At 32.4% G+C, this 16081-nt stretch overlaps 1 protein-coding gene across 2 annotated transcripts in view; it reads right to left on the bottom strand.

The window, feature by feature from the left end:
• Positions 1-16081, bottom strand: part of LOC129005490 (putative fatty acyl-CoA reductase CG5065) — a 41791-nt gene that overhangs the window by 25092 nt on the left and 618 nt on the right. Inside the window, exon 2 of one of the 2 annotated variants that reach the window (XM_054434393.1) lies at positions 1263-1316. The gene's annotated coding sequence lies outside the window, so the exon portion shown is untranslated. Of the gene's footprint in view, positions 1-1262; positions 1433-16081 lie in introns of those variants that run through there. The other variant, XM_054434392.1, reaches the window with a different exon arrangement.

Raw genomic sequence — 16081 nt, 5'->3', positions numbered from 1 at the left:
TTTAGGAAAAAAATAGGACAACTGTTTTGTTATGTAAAACTGAATTTACGCTAAATGTAGCTGTCAAAAGTATTACCTTTGACTATTAATACAACGTCAATGGTATTACATAAGTTCAAAATATATTTATATACACAAAATGTTAGGAGTTTTGATTTATATTGTCAGTTATTAGTTTAATTAGAGTTAAACTCCTCGAATGTTACCGTTAGATTTTCGATACCATTGTATCCTTGAGTCAAAGCGTAACCATTGATTAATTAGTATGTATTACCTGTATTTGATATACATTATGTAAGCTATATAAACAAAAATCATGTATGTTATGCAGGGTGACAAAGGACGATTTTATAGCTTTAAAACAAAAAGAGAGATAACCATAACCAAATTTGGTATATCAACTGGTACCAACTGGTAATAGTTAGCAACTTTTTTGTGTAAATGGTGATCGGATGTCACCTATGGGGGACGGCCCATAGGGACTAAGCTGAAAATCTTAAGGGTAAGCATAAGTTGATATATACATCAAATTAAAGGTCTTGATCAGCAGAAAACAATGCCGTAAACAAATCAAATGGACAACTGAGTCAAAAATGACTGCCGTTCAAAGATTTCTTAAATTTTATATCTTTTTGCATTTTTAAAATGGCTGCCATATTTTACTCAGTTGTTATTTTGAGCTCAAATTTGCGGAATTGTTTTTTACTAATAAAGACCTTTAATTTTATGTGAATATCGAGCTATCCTTACCTTTAAGATTTGAAGCTTACTCCCTATGGGCCGTCCCACATAGGTGACATACGGTCACCATGCACACAAAAAAGTAGATTACTATTACCAGTCATGATATCCTAAATTTGGTAATGACATCGCTTTTCGTTTTAAAGTTATAAAGTCGTCCTAAGACTTAATTGTCACCCTATTAATGTTTAATCAGTATTACTTCATCCGTAGCTGAACTCAAATGAACTCAGTGTGTTGCGACCACTGGATGAAACTGAAGATGTAGTTTTTCGTTTATGTGTAATTTAAGATCCCAATAAGTTTTTCTCTTGAAATGACAACTAGATCTCTTCTAATGCACCTATACAACGTGTAAATACTCTTCTACAAAGTATGTCAGTTTTGACTCATAGATCATCGAACCTTAGGATTAGGTAATATCATATAATACTTTTTTATGTCACTGCCTGTTTTTGATACTTAATAGTTTAGTTTCTACAAACAAATCTCCAACAGCTATAGTCAATAAATGAACTTACCTTAGAGTCGTTCTTCAAGCACCAGAGGACGATCTTGGGCGCACAACCCGAGACCTACAAAAAAGTTGAACTCAGTAACACATATGAAACGGTAAATAATTTTACGAATTCCCGATTATAAATCTAACACTGATTCAACAACTCAAAAGTCAACTTGCACTGTGTAAACCACAATTATTGTGACAACGGTAGATTAGTTTAGACTCCTCGCAGGACCAGCGTCCGACTCTCTGTTTGTCCGACTTTCCACATCCGACAGCAGCGAACCTGTCGGTCAAGGAGAACAACTCTGGTCCTTATGGCATGCTTATTACAGGACTGGGTGATTCGGTATGTTATATGCGGTAATCGCATTGCTTTAGGGCGAAATAAATATTCAGGTCACTGTCCGAGTGATCGCGTTTGTTTTGGTTCTCGAAGACCTCTTCTACATTTAGTTTTACTTAAACGTAGAAAGAGGCAAGACACATGAGTTGTAAATGCGTAAACCTTAGTTTTAGGAGTAAATAGTAAAAACTGCAAGAGACCAATAACCATATAGTTTGTTGTTCAAAATTATTTTACGGACATAATGTAAATGTAATAATAAACAATTTAAATGGATTCTGAATTGTGAATCCATTAGATTGTCAGTATATAGAATACTGAGAGTTGATGTAATTGATTAAAATTAAACGTAACCTCATAGTTTTAACATCCTTAAGGATTACCCGAAGACAATTTGAAGGTACTGTATCTTCCTGTGCCGTATATTTAGAGGGTTGTTTGATATGGCTCTATTTCTTTGTTTTTCACTAACATTAAAGGAATTTTCACTGGATGAATCAATCTATTTTATGAACTGTTCTATGGTATTAAAGAGAAAGATTGAATTTACCTTAATAATGAGAAAGAAACATGCATTTGAAACGAGTGCAGGAAAACGTAAGTGGATATAAAACATACATCAAAACACGCGTAGACCATACTACAGTATGAAAAGTTTAATTGTAGTGTCAAAAGTTAAAGGTTTTACAATCAAGAAGGTACCAGCTGAGTTAGAACATTGTAAGGCACCATTCCCTCTTCAGGGTGGCACTAAAAAATTAGCACAACCATAAAGGCCGATTACAAATTTGACCCAAAGAAGCTCTGTAAAGGCAAACCTGTATATTCAATTCCCGAATGAGGTTTCATGTATGCTATTCAGATTTTAAGAAAAATTTCGAACTTTAAGGTCTGACAGAAATGTGCAGTCCAAACAGTGCCAAAAATAGTAAATTTTTTTGTAAAAATAATAAAAAATAGTAAGTTTAGGCACCCATTAAGTTAGTCTTCTGAATGTTATTTATGCTATAAAAAACCAGATTTCATATTTTTTGGGGATCTGATCTAGAAAGGGAAAGTACCGGACAATTGTTAAGTATAAATAAAAAAAAGTTTTTGATGTATAAATTTGCAGTATATTCTGTGTTTATAGCCAGGGTAGAAATAATATAAACCAATATGAATATTTTTACATCCAACCTAAAGGTCAATAGTTTATGATTATATACCACCATAAAACTCTAGTCTATGATTTTGCTTAAAGATGAATCAACCTCACCGTAACGTTCGTAATAAATGGAGCACTCTCTGGCTTGGTAATAAACTGAAACGTAATAAAATCACTGAGAGTGCTTAACCACTGTTAAATGATGATATCCTCCTTTTACAGCCTGTTTCATGATACAAGACTTGATTTTGCTTTATATAACATCGGTGTAAAAGAAAAATATTAAGTATTATTTTATACACACCTAATGAAGTGTGTGTATGTGCTATGCTTGTAATTAATTACATTTTAATGGATAACTATTAGGCAAATAAGAGTAAAAAACTAAGCTTGACAAAAGTAAATTTGTTCATCAGAATCCTGCTACAGTATTTTTTGTCATTCATCAGTTTGTGGTTTACATAATGCACAAAATTTCATTTTAGCAAGGGCAACTAACTGCTAATCCCATTTCTTCACTCTCATCGCCCAAATTTGTAACACACCACGCTGTACCTATTCGGAAAAAAGAATAAATAAACATAATAACGATAAGGAAATAGTTTTTAATAGTTAATCAATATATACACATTAATTTCAATTACTTTTTTTAATGAGTTCAATTCAAATATAACTGACAAGTTACAACACCCAATACAGCTGTTTAACCAATTAAAACTCAATTTTTCGAATCTGAAATCCTTATATTTTTCTCATTAATTTTTATGCAGAATAACAAGATATTACTATCACAAAACATTACTACTTTATACACACTCTATATATTACATGATTTATAAGGACACTTTTAGGGGAATACTAATAAACATAATATAAAATTAACTGCATGGAAATAAAGCTAAACATATTTATCTTTTTATATAACAATAATGTACATGTTACAGTTATTTGTAATTATATATAACCACATATGTAAAGAATATACGGTAATATACAAATTTAGTAGTGCAAGGATAGCAGAAACGATACGTTTTTTAGCGGTTGGGATCACTGGCTTTCAGAAGACGTTGTTTTGACTGTAACCCGAAGACGCCCGATTACTTTCTCACGTGTTCGAAATTTCAAATCAGCTGTGAAGGCGAACCAGCTGTTGCGATAGATCAGCTGATGGCGGCAAACGGAGGCTTAATTTATGGCACCTTTCAACTGGACCGATGTGACTGAATGTGATTTCAACATATTGGTCGGAGCTATTTAAATGATGTTCGAATTTTTATGTCGTTGTTTAGAAATAAGGCAAGAAAAACAGTTGGTGAAATATAACTAAGGAGGAACAAATAAACTTAAAACAACCTAAAATAACAGTTAATTTAGAAGGCTCGTCTAGTCTCGTTTTTTAAGAGGACATTTTGTTCTCTAGGCCCGAGTTGAAATCCCTCCAATCATAAATGACGTTTAAATATGCGATAGAGCTTTATCTCGGTAATTTATAGCACTCTTAAGATCAAGATCCACTTATATGGATACAAAAAATTGGTCTCTCGACGACGAACGTTTTCTGTATAAAGGACTCCCTCTTCTAAACTCCATAAGATTGTTGGATTTTAATTTGTTGCTTCTGACGATTTAACCAAAGGATTTTAGCTCCTTGTACACTGTACAGTATACAAGATACGTGGAGGTCCACTACCAGTAGTTACCCACGTGAGTGTTTATATTCCTTAGAAATTGTAAATAAGCTTAAAATATCGTCGGTGAAATCAGCTAATTGGTGTTGATTTAGAGGAAATGCATCTTTGTACTTCATTTAAGTATCAATATTTTAAAATGAAGACCCAAAAATACATTTCGTGAACCAAGTTTCCTGCTTGGTTACGAAAATAAACATGTTTTAGCGAATTTCCCTATAGGGAAGTAGCTATTACCGTAGGTGGCACGGTAAGACCTAGGCCCGGGACCGATTTACTTTTTCATTTTCATGTCCCCAGGGGCCAAAAACGCAATTCGTTTAAATATATATGTATATATGTATATATATATGTATATACGTCCGTGAACGCGATAACTTGAGTAATTTTTGTCTGATTTTGATGAAATTTGGTTCTAAGGTGTAAGGCAGGATAAACATGGATGAGTTCGCGAACCAGCATGATCGGACCATGGGAACGGGGTTTTACGGGGGGTTTTATGGGGTAAAAAAATGGTTTTTCTAATTTTTGACCCTCAAAACACAAAATTTCCCAATTTCTCTCTAGACCTTTTTAAAGAGCTTAAAAAAAAACAAATAATTTAGTATATCAAAGTGTTTTTGCACTGTTATTAGCAACGGAGAAGATTCAAAAAAATTATAAATTTAAAATTCCAATGTTATTCTTATGGAAAATATTGTAAAATGTTGTAGTTTGCTTGCTTATGGATATATTTTGATAAAACTTGGCAAATTATTTATTTTACACTAAGCTATTAATATTTTACTAAAAACCCCCACAGTACTTTCCTTGTAGCAGCAAACCTAGGTACTCGTTAAACCTAATGTTATTTAAATAGATTTAATTAAAAATCAATCCAGACAAATGGAAATTCGCTTAGTCGGCAGGTTTGCTGTGGCGGGGGTATTTACTTATGTTTGGTTATACTATCTAAGGTAGATATTAGCTAAATTTGGATATATTTGACACGACAACGACATAATGCCTTAACCTCTGAACATCACTATTAGTGAACCAGCATAAGAGAGGTTGGATATTGTTTTAAAGCAAAAGCAAGTGCCCAAGTAATTATTCAATTAATGTTTAGGAGCTGAGGACCACTTTCTCTCGCAGCGTCCGGCAGTTCTCAGTTATAAATCTTGATCTAATTTTGGTGAATGCTAACCACCTGTTATAACCAGTAGAGATAAGCTGAACTGCTGATATCTTAGAGTACAAATTAATGGTTCTGTCGCGAATGGAGTTTCGCAATACTTCTCTGTCGTTGAATACGTTATTTATTATTCGCGATGTCAGTTGGATACATTTCATTTTTTTATTATTATTTACATTACCAGTAAACTCTTTTTTACTTTCTGTACACAGAGTTCATATTTTTTACATTACTGTAGGTCTCTTGTTCGTACAACTCTTTTCTGTTTGTTTAAAGCTACATGAACAGATTTTTATTGTATATTTTATTTTATAATCCTTATTCTTCTGTGCTGACGGTGTGTTGAGCTTTTGATAATACGTAGTTGTGTTGCCACTGTTTGTAAAATATCTTGCTGAATATGTATTCACAGATAATTACTAATAACCAACTTAATGAAGTATGTTATTTTTCACATTCATGTTTATATGCTTTTCCATAATTTGTTTTTATATCATTCACATTTTTCTATTTAGCGTGAATACATAATTGTTATTGTTTGAAAATAAACAATTACAAAATATAAACTATGGTTAAAATAAAAAGAACATTTTCTGCATTACTGAATTGATTTACTTTAAGAAACTTCGCAGACATAAGCAAGTGCTGCCTGTGCGTCTGCTGGGTTGCTATTTAAAACATTGTTTCATTATGGTGTTCCTATGCTATAATATCTTTCCATCTTTATGTCTGTATACTAATTTTGTTTCCTTATAGGATGGTTTTTGAACTATATGAAATTTTTAATAACCATAAATAGTATAATAATGTTGTTTTGTTATTAAGTTAGACTAATATAAAAAGGAAACTTCTCAAATATTTTTATCGCTAACAATTGCTATTCCAAATTTGTGCAAGTACAATTTGCATCTATCTATATATTAATAGGCAAGCATGTTTATTTAAAACATTTTTTCTCAGCTCGTGTGTATCTTAGGGAAAATCTACGCATACTGTTAGAAAGCATATTTAAAAAAAAAGCATATTTTTTTAAAAAAAAGCATATTACGCATACTTTTTAAATCTTTACGTTGTATGTTTACAGTTTATATATCCTAGCAAAGTAACAGTCTTACAAAGGTGTTACAAAGTTACACAGATGTCAAACTGGATGTAGTTAATCTGAAACCACAACCAAGTTTTGAATCACCCGCAGCGCCTCCTCGCCAGAGGTAATTTGGGAGCGTAATTACTAAATTCAAAATGACGACCTCGACAAACCTTGGAAAGTAAACGAGAACTCTAAAATGAGGCAGACCTACTCTGGAGTGTGAGGAACGACACGCAAAAAGAGTGAACCCGAATTTAAGATACACAATTTATTCTTTTAAATCTAGTAAAATATTTTACTATGCCTATAAATTATGCCTATAAATATATAATATGCCTATAACTTGTGTTTGATTAAAGGAATAATGAATATAAATAAATAATAAATGATAAGCCATGGGTTTTACTTCTGTTCTAATTTGTCCATATTGACTTAGAGAAACCCTTATGGGAATTCATCGACGAGACCGAACGACGAGAAAACAATACACTATGCCAAACGATTACTATTATTTTAGCCTTTATTTAGAATAATTAAAGTTTAGACAATTGATTTGATAAAAGTGTATACAAAGTTTCATAGAGATATCTTATATAGTTATTGAGATATAAATTTAAAACCCCAAAAAATGTTGAATATCTTGATTAAAAGGTATTTTTGGAAATAATACTGTTCTTGATTTTAGTTTAATTTTGACACAATAAACCTATTCCTGAATTATTTGTAGGTACCTACTTACGGGACACCATGGTGAAATTGTGGGGTGTTCATGGTTAAAGTTTTATGATTGGCAGTTTAACTTATAACTTTTAAGCTAATAAACCCCCAAATATAACAGTAATCTACAGTAATCTATTACTGACTCTAAAAACATTATGTTCTGAAGATTTATGACAATAAACAAAATGTTCCCACATCAGAGTGTCCCTTAACTAGTAATGAACAAAACTTTGGATAACATATCAGAAAAGCTTTAAAATGAGATTCACCCGCCTAAGGAAGAATTTAAAGCTTTTTAAGAACGTAGTCATGACTGCAGCTTGATTTAAGATGACATGATTTTCCTTCAGTACAATATTGACTAGTCACTAATGAATGCACTTATTCGTCTGTACATGGAGAACGATAGAAGGCCATTTAGATGATTTGTACAAAGTAATTTTGTACAAGTAATCCAAATAAAGTGTGAGGATGGAAAGAAATTATTTAGAAAATAGTTTAATGTCAATAAGTGTCATTCCCTAATACAGGTTTAGAAATATTTCTTGTATTTTAAGAACTAAAAGACAACCTTTTACTATGAATAGAAATAGACATACTATTCCCATGTTTACGTTTTTGCCAGTTTTAGAATAGAAAGGATCATGGTTAATTAAGCTAACAGATTGTGCTGCTGTAAATGACTGATTTTTTTCGTACCGGTAATGAAAGGCCAACTTATTGCAAACTGTAGCACCTTTTATTTTATAGAGTAATAAGTAAAGCAGAAAATCGAATTTCGACAATAGTAAACATTGTGAGAACATAATGGCCCCTGTAGAAGTGATGCCTCCTTCAACAACCAGTCATAACTTAAACTTTAACACATTCACTACCAGGTGCCAGTAGGCTACTCATTATATAGGGGTGTGAATATGTATAATATATAGGGGTAGTGAATGTGTTAACCTGACAATGTAATGTCTAGCTTCATCCATATGAAAGGATTTCATCTTACTTCGGGATCATTTTGAAAAAAGCTTTGACGATTGAAACGTGAAAAATTAAATAGCCTAATCATCTTTACTACACAACCCAACTAATTTAGAATTGTAGCACACCTATAAGATTCGTAGTGCTATGGTTCAAATAGCAAGTGTAAAAAGAGAGTGAGTGGACCTGTCAGGGGGAGGGGGGGGGGCTTGGAGAGAGCCCACTTAATTTCTCTAGCGGTCACGTAAAACATGCAATGTTCCGCCTCGGTGGCTGAAGACTGCAGACCTTTCCAGAGGTAACCAAGAGTAACAAGAGTAGACAGCTGTGATAGGTCTCGGCTAGAGATTGGTGAACAATGTGGGTTTGGACCGATTTCCCACCAAAAACCTTTTAAATATCACTTTCTATCACATATTCTAAAATGACAATGACGTAGACAAGAATAAAAAAAATCTAGACATACATTAAACACGTTTAATAGATTAACTACTCCACCGAACAAGTATTGGGGAGCGAGCTGGCGTAGTGGTTAGAGAGGTCCCGGGGTTTTTTTTTTAAATAAAAGAGGTTGGCGGCCTCTTTTAACCTTGCATTTGCCCGTCCACATAGGCTAAGCGCCCGTGCGTGGATCGTTTACAGCAAAGCAAGGAGTGAGCCGGTACAGTACAAAGGTGAACTGTACTGATAAAATGTTATCGGCAGTGACCAGGATCCGAACCCACGACATCGCTGCCTTGGGCCCGAAGTCCGCGACGCTACCGACTGAGCCACCGACTCACTAGTTCGATCCCCGCCATGTCACCAGTGGATTTTATCTAAGTGATAATGTCGCAACCGCTAGGTCTAGCCTGAAGTAATGTGAAAAACAATCCCAGGCTCGTGCCTAGCGTCCAAGAACAAAAAAAAAAAAAACTACCGACCACGGTAGTATAAAGACTGCCCCTTGGACTCATAAAGGCAGAGCAGAGTGGTAACAGTGCTCCCCTTCAAATCTGGAGGTTGCTCCAAGTGATATCGTTTCCAGACACAGATGACATTTGTCATAGTGCTATAAATTAATCTATCCAACAAACGAGTTAACTATGTTAAAGTAGGTTTATTAAAATAGTCTCAGACTAGTTGTGCAACTAGATCTGTGACGAGTGTAAATAAGTAACATTAGCTAATAGTTATTAGGTTTCCTGCTAGCACCGTAGACAATGTACTGCGCTTAACAAGTTGGTTACCAATATGCACAGAGATTAACTTTGTTTATGTAATTTGATGTTTTTCAGTTTTATTGTTTGTAATGTCGTGAGAAAGTAAGGAAAGAATTTTCAGGGTGAAAGAACCATAGTTTATAATCGGATATGTATCTAATACAAAGTTGGTTTACATGATTACAATAACTCTAGTATATTTTTTACTTTCATTTAATTCTAATTAATTGGAATTAAATAAAATTAAAAAATATACTAGAGCTTTTATGTTCTTGGACATGAACATGTATGACAATTAATCGGATTGTGTTATTGACTTCCAATGGTGCAGGGGCTATGCGGAGATATAAACAACTGTAGCAAAGATTCTTATTATGAAGATTATAGTATTAGCTACTTCCTTGCAGGATACGTGGAAATTAATCTCTAAAAACTGTACTTATATTTATATAAAATTATATTACATAATTTCCAACCCAAAAAGTAATCCCGACCAAAATAAAAATAATCTTCTTTCATTTTTTTACCTTGAAATAATCAGTTTCAAAGTAAAAAAAGAAGGGTCAATCACAATCATTGTTTATCACACTCAAACAGTTTAAGAAAATGAGTCTGAGGTTCGATCCAAGCGAAAGGTGTGTTCTGAACGTCTGTTTTGAAAGGGACTATAAAACCGTATAAGTACAGTAGGCGGCCTGGGGCGGTCGGTTATAACTTGCCAATCGTCTATTGTTGTCCACTGTAAACATTTACTAGATTGTTTCATGGCTTCATCAAGGGAATCGTTTGGGCCAATCGCATTGTTCCTGGTAGGTAAAGTGGGCAGTACCTAAACAAGTTGTTTTTAACGTCTAAAACTAAGAAATAATACTAGATAACATATGGTATGATTTGCGAGGTTGTGGTTGGCTTTAGAAAACGTATTGTCAATGGACCTATTTATTGATAACTAGTTTAGAAATTCTCTATACAAAGAAGATCGTCATTATAATGTAATTATATAAAAATAATCCAATTCCCAGAGAAGAGTATTTTATCTTCCAGTCCTAAGTATTTTGTTTTGACACAAAAAAATAAATCCTTGATATTTGGGTGTGTTATGGTCCTGGCCAAAAGAAACAGCTAATCCTAACCATAAGAAAGCTACGTAAGACATTTCACTTCATTATAAAAAGAGTACACCTTCATCCTTCATATATTGTGTTGCTGTCTTAATAGAGTGATAAATGATGAATGTGTACGATGGACTAGTTTCAACCATAAGGTCGTTAGTTGGTTGGAGATTTAAAGTCGAAATAGTTAAAACGAAAACAATAGCTTGGCAACTGTACCGAGAAATATAAAAATGGATGGGTAATTTTGTGAAAGGATGTTTCAAGTGAAAAGCGGAGGAACCCTCTTTGAAGATATTTCGCTATATGGGCTCATTCCGTGTGAAAAATCTTAAGAGCTTTCAAATGTAATTGTTATATTTCAGTCTGAGAGTTTCTTCACGGGTTGTTCTGAATGGTTTTAAAATGAAACATTTTAATCCACACTCTTGACGTTGCAATACTATAAAGGTATTCAAAATATCATTATTTTAATGAATTATGACTATTATAAATATTTTTACAAATATCTCTGTAGTAAGTAAGCCTTTGCACATTAACTTTACCAAAGTGAGTACGACAAAAACCCAATCTGCATGTTTTGAACTGAGATTGAAACATACATTCTATTTAGATATATGATACCATCAGATAAATTGACAACTAAATAATAGTCAAACCATCAGATTCTTTCAAGCTCAATGTTTCTTGATTTGCATATAAACTATAATCATGCTAGAAATATTTTAAGAGGGATTAATTACGTTTTTGTTATCAAACGTTTTAAACTATACATCTTAAACTATTATTACGATATATGTTACCATCAGATAAATTGACAACTAAATAATAGTCAAACCATGAGATTCTTTCAAGCTCAATGTTTCTTAATTTGCATATAAACTGTAATTTAATCATGCTAGAAACATCTTAAGAGGGATTATATTTATAATATCAAACGTTTTAAACTTAAGTAAACAATTTGACTTTATATTACAACTATAAAACAGAAATAGTGTTACTTTCTTAAATAAATACGCTGCGTCCGAAAACAATACCTTCATGCTTTCATATGTACTTATCATGCTTCAAACCCTAAAATAAAAACAAATTAGTTGCTATAAGCTAACCATGTTCTCATCCTTCCCTCTTAACGAGCGGTTAGCCGTTTAAACAGGAAACGTAGCGAGTGCTAATCAGTTTTACACAGCGTTACTCGGCTCTAATCAACGGGTCCCCCAAGGACTAAGAGCTAATAAGACTCCCCAAGTCACGGCAGCTTTCATAACTCAAGACAATAACCTTGACATTTCAATGTTTGACAGGTTATGGAACAATTAAGAGTCGAGATGTACAAGCTAAGCCTAACTTGCATGGCTATATATGGGGTCCAAGTCTCATACGCCATGATGTGTGCAGTTTGCTGATGAAATGCATCTTTGAAGATTGATGGATGAATTATTGTGTAGTGAAATGAGATTAACAGTCGCAAAATGACACGATGCAAACTAACTCTTATTTGCTGATGGTTATTATTTATTTTTTATGCAACGTGAAATGTTTTTAGGGTTTAGTCATTTTTGTGAGGATTTGAAACGAAATCTTTCCAAAAGTCTAATAAGTAGAAAAACATCAAGAGGACTTGTGTCATTAGATCCTTACAATATTAATTTCATTGAAGGGGTTTAACTCTGTGTTCAGAAATGGTTGACATTTTAACGTTATATTTCGTTCTTAGTTCGAATTCGTTCTGAAAAATAAGTAACTTCACCTGTGTTTTACGATAGGACATAGCCTTAGAATTAAAAAGAATTAAAATTAAAAGTAAATGTAGACTAATGCATAGTTTGGCAAAATATTCTACATTGTTTGGTATATGGCAATGTAAGAAAAATAAATGGTCAAAATGTAAAAACAAAGTAAATGTAAATGTTGTAGCGATTTATTTGGTTTCATAGAGTCAGCCAATGTTTACTTCCAAAATCCTCACTTCAGAACCTCGAACAGCCAAGGGCAGAGTTATTTATCGATATTGAAACTGAATTTTGGCCTTTAGAAATCATGTTGACTAAACAGGAATTTAAAAGAAATAGCTTTTAGGAATTTAGTCTTTGGGTTAAATTCTACCTAATTCGGTGGAGTGATTTTTCATTGATAAATGAATATTGAATATTGACAAAGACAACGGAATGTAATACATATATTATAAGTCAGATTAAAGCGATTAGTAGTGATAGATTCATTAAAAAAAAAATTTTTACTTTTTGTGCATCAATTGGACCTTATTGACAAGTTTTGTAAATTTGGTAAGGCCAAGCTGTTGTATTATCATAAATAAGTATATTTGAATCTGAATTTTATAGATAAACATTTTTATCAACGGTAAAGACTATAATTCAAAATATCAATATATATTCAGGCCCAACAGACTTTTTTAGGAGTTGAATCTGTAGGATTGTAACCCATCATAAACATCAAACAATAATGTTAGTTTGAATTTCAAATACAATTAGTGGTTGCAGAGCTTTTTTTTTAATCCAAACAATGATTTTTTAGAAGGCCATGTTATAGTTTAAATAATTCTATTTAGCGACATAGCGGACGGTTACGAGGGCTTACGCTTGTGTACGAACGAGTAGTTTTTAAAGAAAAAATGATTGAGTAGGAAAAATAATTATCTGACTAAAGAAATGCCAAATACACGTGCTTCTTTCAAACGAAATTGAAACAATCAAATTGAATAGTAGTTATGTGTAGTCATAAAGTCGCAGATTCACGTTTTCCTCTGTAAATTCCTAATTGGACAAACCAAGGACATACGGGGGTAACCGTAGTGTTCATCCTCTACTTCTTAAATCCTTACTTCCTTAGTCAACATTATTGAACTAGACAACAATACCATACAAAAAAATCCTTTGGGAAATTATGATATCATAATCCATTGTAGAAGTAGAGTTACTGTATGTTCATCTCTTAATAATCTACCTCCATATTTCGATTACAAACTTTGAATAATTTCTGAAAACAAATACCTTGTAACATGAAGCTTATAGAAACATTAAACACGTTTACATACCTCAACGATATTTGCAAACATTATATTTTTACTATAGTTGGCAGAACGTTTTAAGTAAATCGTGATGTTGTATTTAAGGGTTACTTTTTTATTATTTTACTAAGCTTCGTTCAGAAGCTATTTTTACTCCATTCACTTAAGTTTTCTTAAATTGTAAATGACCGGTTAAGTAACTGTGAAACCATCATACTATCAGTGATTATATAAATGCGCAGTGTAAGTAACAGATATAAGTTGACCTTCGTGTAAATTTATGTATCTAGGATTGCGGGAGAAAGATTGCAGATTTCACCGAGCAATTCTGTGGATAGGGGCCGAGAGTGGATTCTTCATTTGGTATATAGATAGTTTGCGGGTTCCACTCATAATATTTAAGTCACTTTGCACGATGCATCCAACAAAAGTTTTGAAAGTTTACCGGAAAAAAATGTTTAGGCAATCTGAATGTTTTGACATAATGGCTTAGTAGACATGTATTTATTTTTTACTTATTTTTCCGTCTTAGGTTAGTAAATAAATTATAATCATTTTCAAGCTTTATGTTTGTAGTAACGCATCTTTGTAAATATTAGTCGTATGAATAAAAATGTTTACTTTCACCCCCCCCCCAAAACGTAGTTAACGTATGAGTATATTATTATCATTCATATTGTTGCTTATAATATCTATATTCAATCAGTCCTGATAAAGGAACAATTAGGTATATATTGAAACAAATAGAAATACAAATAAGTGCCGGTTGGTTGAGATTTATCAAACTATAACAGTAATAAAAACCTTAATAAAAAAAAAAACTTTAAGTTATAACACTTTTCCTTATTACTGTTTAGTAGTTCTTATTTTTATTCATACATATTATTCAACACCCTTTCAATATACTAAACATTGTTTAATCATTAACAAGAAAGTCTTACTTTCAATAAGGATTCTTCCTAATAATGAAACTAATGGAATTAATCCTTGCAGTGTGTTTAGTTTATAGTTTATTATTAGTTGATAACAAAATATTATCTACCATCTACTTACGTACACGTACGTGTTACTTATAATAATAAACAAATATACTTAAACAATCCAAAACAAGTTACATATCTTTAGTAGCAGTCGTACTAAAGACAAACGTAATTGAACACTATAGCCAACTATAGGCCACTATAGGGGAGGTTAGTTCTATTGCAGTCAATTATTTAACCTTGAAGTCTACGCAGTGTTAGATTTGTACAATGGACCTAGTGAAATATAATTATTATAATAATTCATAATCATGTTATACGCGTCACTCTAAGGGGAATTCCGCTACGAGGCTCTTCCCAGAGCCATAGTCTCTGATGACTGTTGTGACACACTACAAGTACTATCATTAAAGATGACGACTGTCTTTAATTCCTTGTAACCCGTCGAGTGTCTTATTGGTAAAATTTGTCTCTTAGTTTCGGAGTGTATTAATCTAAATTACTGAGTATACGAGAAGATTAAACTAAAAATATATACTTTACATCAGAAAACAGCTACAATGGATATAGAAATTGTCGTGAGAAATATTTGGCACGTGATATCCTGAACAGAAAAATGTTTTCCGGTATAAATAGTTGTTAAAACTTGGCAAAGCATTTGTCTGATGCTTCACTCGACAACATGAATGTTTGGAATAAACCTCCCATATAGTGAAATGAATCTCCTATAAAGTGGAACAAACCTCCCATATAGTGGAGTAAACCTCCCATATAGTGGAGTAAACCTGCCATATAGTGGAGTAAACCTCCCATATAGTGGAATTAATCTCCCATATAGTGGAGCAAACCTCCCATATAGTGGAATAACATCGTAAAGGGAGTCTTTTTTGGTTAATTGTAAGAAAAAAATACTCTAGGTAGAGTATTGCATTGACGATTTTATAATTCAACGTAATATTGCCCATTTATGTGTATATAAATACATTGACTGGTTTATACACCATTAAAATCCGTCACATTTTTCTTTTATAATTTAAAGGAGAGAACAAGAAGAATTACAGTTAGAGAAATTTGATCATTTGTACATTCATTGAATACCTTTTTATGATAAATATCAACATTTTACAACCTGTTGTCAAAACGTGTTCTCATGTCAATGTATGAATTTTTAAATCATTATTATTTCTATTTTTGTATAGATTTCACAATGTAAAAATATTAGATATTCATACATAAATTAAAAAAAATCCAAATAACTTTTTATTCATTTTATCCAAACAATTCCGAAAATGTGAAAAAAACTGTTACAATTTTACGAAGCATAAACATTCAAATAAATACAAAGATATCTATAATGGTACAACTAAAATAGTTATTTC

The sequence above is a fragment of the Macrosteles quadrilineatus genome, unplaced genomic scaffold (genome assembly GCF_028750875.1).
Source record: "Macrosteles quadrilineatus isolate MER2022 unplaced genomic scaffold, UCM_ALF_1.0 Scaffold_22__1_contigs__length_1958994, whole genome shotgun sequence".
NCBI lineage: Eukaryota > Metazoa > Arthropoda > Insecta > Hemiptera > Cicadellidae > Macrosteles > Macrosteles quadrilineatus.
This window is presented reverse-complemented; position numbering and strand designations above follow the sequence as displayed.